This window comes from Tamandua tetradactyla (assembly GCF_023851605.1).
Source record: "Tamandua tetradactyla isolate mTamTet1 chromosome 22 unlocalized genomic scaffold, mTamTet1.pri SUPER_22_unloc_2, whole genome shotgun sequence".
Classification (NCBI taxonomy): Eukaryota; Metazoa; Chordata; class Mammalia; order Pilosa; family Myrmecophagidae; genus Tamandua; species Tamandua tetradactyla.
In genome coordinates, this window is record NW_027518252.1 from 1,010,281 (window position 1) to 1,014,980 (window position 4,700).

The window sequence follows — 4,700 nt, forward strand, 5'->3', positions numbered from 1 at the left end:
TGGTAGGGTAGCATATGCTTTCTTACTCTTTCTAAGAATTATGTAACTGTTTTAGAGTAAAGAAAATGGTAAGATAAACTGTTTGTGACTTATTTGAAAAATCACTCAACCAAAAAATATTAAAGGAAATCCTATTAGAATCCTAGAATTATGGAGTCATTGGGTATTAGATTTGGAATGAATCTTAATAGATATTTGGCTAACCTGATCAGTTGTTGCCTAGTACATGGGAAATATAAAAGCAAACAGATAAAAGTCAATTATAGGATTAAAAGGACAGTAAACTGTGGGGTACAGGTACAAGAAAACACTGAGGACTATCCAAGATCCAAGGACTCACTATCCTTGAAAAACTAGATAATGTTATCTAAAGAATTATTCTAATTTATTTCAAAAATTGATGTCAAGAGTAACCAGAATTGTTTCTCCTGCAAGGCAAAGTGCAACACAATCATGCATATGCAATAATCATCCCTTCAAGAAGGGTACTGTTATCTTGATGCTATGACCTAAGAATTGGGCAAGTGCCAAAGTAGCTTTTCCTGGGGCTTTGAGAGCCAAGAGTACGAATTGCCCAAAGGTCCTAATTACAGTAGATAAGTATGTTGACATTAAGTATAAGATAAGCAAGAAACCAAGCATATCTCATTTTTCACCCAAGGGTTTTTTTGTGTGTCTTTAAATCTCAAAAGGAAGATCATTGGCCAACCTCTGTCTATAATGTTTGCATGTATGCTACACACACACATGCACACACATACAGAAACACACAAAATTGTCTTTAATTCATTCACCCATTCCCTGAAGAGGAGGACCATATTTATCTCTAACATTTTATAACTGCTGTCATTTTCATTTCTTCCAAGCAAGCAACAGTAAGAAATGGTAGGTCAGTTGGAAATGCAGATGAGGAATGAGAATGCCATTTTCTAGCTCTAGAGTGAATAAGGGAAGTGGTTTGCTTTTCAGGAAAGTTAAATTGCATATTTTATGGAGAACTCATAGTAGAACATGGGGACTCAAGAAGTAGAAGGAAGCATTCAGTAAGACCTACTGGAGATTTTGAATATTATTTTCATCTTATTAGTCAATATATGTACAAGAAGTATCTAATAAAGTTCTGGGTGACCATAGTTTTAGTGAAAGCCTGACAGCCAATGAAGATTATGCAAGTCAATATGTGTCCCTTAGCTTTTGCTCACTTGTAAAAAGAGAGACAGATCTCTTGTTACTTCACAATGATTAATTCAACTTTAGTACCTGATAATAACCATCTATGTTTTATTCTGATTTACATAGTTCTATTCTTGGCTTACCATTGATTAGCTGAATGACTTTAGGCAAGCTACTTAACTTGTCCAGGTTTTCTTCATATATAATATCTTCTCTAGGTTAAATGGCATAACATATATAAAAGCCTCTACCAAGTACACTGCCATAGTGAGTATAAAATAAATGACATTCTTTCACTTTCTTGGGGGCATTTCCACTGAAAAACTAGCAGAGAAGTTTTTTCTACAATCCCTTCCCTTTCATGAAAACTTTCTAGAAATATTATAAAATACTGGACAACTTTTCATATGGTCCCACTGGATGCCATAACTGGAAAGTCACACCACACAGGGCACATAAAGTATGTCACTCCTAGAAATTTCTCTTTGTGGGTAGTAAATGGAAATGATCCCAGATTTCAGGTAAACAGTGATACCAGAGACTTTTCTTGGTATTGCTTTTCTCCTTCCATAAAATTTTCTCTTTCCAATTCCAACTATACAGATACCATCTTCTCCACTTTCCAGTTTTGTGTTTTACCATCCTTAATCCATAGCTCCAGCATGAAACCCTGGGTGGAGCTATTAAGTAGTTTTTCCCTCTTACTTGGAAGACACTCAGAGTGGGAGCCAGGACTGAAGAAACAGAGTTTTGCCTCATTTAACTCACAGACTGCAGTGGGACCAGGGGCCTCCATACCAAGAAAATGCTATTATCTTATCACACACCTCACTCTACTTTACTAACAATTGAACACAGGCTCATGTATTCAGAACCTGAATTCCTCTATAGGCAAAGATAAATTTGTGGACTTTTTTTAAAAATATGGAATGCTTCATGAATTTGTGTGTCACCTTGTGCAGGGGCCATGCTAATCTTCTCTGTATCGTTCCAATTTTAGCATATGTGCTGCTGAAGTGAGCACAAATCTGTAGACATTTGAGGGAAAATCACAATATCAGGTTTGTTAAAGATTCCTACAGATTAAATATACTATCATATTCATAAAAACAGTGTTTAAAATATAATTGAAAATGACTGCTAAAATTAATAATGAATGTACAAAATAGAAGAGTAGATATAAACTGAAGACCAATTGGTTGGAAGATTGAGGTAAGATATTTTTTCAAAATGTACTACAAAAATACAAAGACATGTAAAGTAAAACAGAAGAGATGGTGCAAGGGTAGTTCAGTGGTAGGATTCTCACCTGTCATGTGGGAGACCCGGATTCAATTCCTGGTCCACTTCCCCAAAAACCAAACAAACAAACAAAAATTCAATAAATAGTGCTGCAATAATGGGATACTCACATGGGAAAGTAATGAAATGTGACCCTGCTATACAGCATGCAAAACAAACAAACCAAAAAAACAGAAGAGTTAGGGGCATAACAAATAAACTTCAATGCTCTAACATTCATCTAATAGATTTCTCAGAGGAATATGATGAGAGACCATGGAGAAGACCTTTTTTTGTTGTTGTTGTTTTGTTTTGTTTTGTTTACACGGGCAGGCACTGGGAATGGAACCCGGGTCCTCTGGCATGGCAGGCAAGCATTCTTGTCTGCTGAGCCACCGTGGCCTGCCCAAGATCTTTTATAATCTGAAAGAAGAAATAAAATGTCACCAAATTGGAAAAAAAAGTAAACAAATGTAAGTAGAAAGGGGAAAACTGAGAAATGAACAGAAAGAATAAGAAAAGTAAAAATGTCATTTATTCAGAAACCAAGTTATAGAAAGCTATAAGGATGTAAAATGTGGGCTTCAAAAGGATGAGAATCAGATTAGTCTGAGACATTTTGGCAGTTATGGTGGAAGATGGAAGTTAATAGTACAATGCCTTAAAAAACCACAATCTCATACCTGGAAAACCAGAATGCAAATAGCAGAACAAAATTAAGATATTTTATGATATTCTATCTATCAACTATTAATTAAAAAGTTGCTAAAACATGTATTTTAGCAAAACAAAAAGCAATAGCTTCAAAATAAAGAAATATGTAGGATCTAAGCAACATTGATGAGCATATTAGTCAATACTATACCTATAAAAATATATTTGCAGCATCATATACAAATTGTTAGCAATCAGAAACTATTTATTTCAACTAGGGATAAGACAGGATCAGGTAAAAAAGAAAGCATGGCAAGTTATTGTTTTGTTTGTATGTGCATACAAATATTAAGTAATTCTATGTGTTGATGGAAAAATACAACTTCTTAAAAAAGTTATTTAAAAAAGTAGTAAAATCTTAGTCAACACCACCACAGAGTAGAAGTAGAATAAAGAACTTAGGAATAAATAAGCAAAAATAAATGGAACAAAGAATGTTCTATTAATTCAACAAAAGCATAGGTGATGGGAATTAGAAGGAAGTACAGCAAAGTATAAAACAGACAAAAAAGCAAAACTAATTTAAGTATCAAGAAGTAGATTAAAAACATCAGTGACCACTGCAATGTGAATACAAGCTTTTAAAATTCCCCTACCCAAAGTCATTTCTATGCTATCTTATACTCCTTTTCCAAGGACTTTCCTCTTTAGATTGCTATTATTCCAACTCTACTGGTTTGTAGTCTTTCTCCCTGGCTCCTCACAAATATCAGTAGTTTCAGTATTCCATCTTTGACTTCTTCTCATATGCTGCATCATCGTCTCAAATCAACTCATTCAATCTTCTGCTTTCAACACCTGAGATCACCCATGCAATTGTTTCCACCCCAGATTTCCCTAACAAAATTCCAGGCTTTAGATCCAAATTCTCACTCATAAATATCTGAGAGGTACTCTAAATTCAATATGACTGAAAATGAAAGCATATTTTGAATATTTATCACTTGAGCCTCTAAGCAAGCCCTTCTTAAAAGTATAAACAAAGACAAACTACAAAATTTATATTATTACAGTACTTAGAAGAGTATCTCAAAATTAGGGGAATACTATAGTGACATCTATTATTCAGAATGCTTGGACTAATGAATAAACTTCAAAATCAGAAATTAATTAAAAGAACTAATAATACCACCCCATTCTAGAATATTTTATAATTTTAAATAGTACAATAATCCAATAAATGTAGTAATGTAAACAGCTTGTGATACACAAGTATTGCTTTTCAGTGCCATAAAAATGTACTTTGGGGAGAGTAGCACATTATAGTTTAAGTGAAGTTCTTCATTAGCTAGTATGAGAAAATGAAGCATGAAAGGAAGATGGAAAAGGCTCCTTAATAGTTCCTGTGCAGATAATGTAGGCCAACAGCAATCAATAGCCATGCCTCCTTTATTTTATGTACATGAGCACTTAGAAGGAAATGTTAGTGTTTGCTATCCTGTTGGCTTTCTTTGATAGGCATCAGTAATGAAAAAAAGAGGATTTGCATATTAAGGTGTAATTTTTACAAATTTGACTCAAAGAACAGACTG

General features: G+C 34.0%; 1 non-coding gene across 1 annotated transcript; it reads right to left on the bottom strand.

Annotated features, from left to right (window-relative positions):
• Positions 1-2,091: 2,091 nt before the first annotated feature.
• Positions 2,092-2,197, bottom strand: LOC143672957 (U6 spliceosomal RNA). Its single transcript, XR_013170116.1, has one exon. It is a non-coding gene; the product is annotated as a U6 spliceosomal RNA (small nuclear RNA).
• Positions 2,198-4,700: the final 2,503 nt, after the last annotated feature.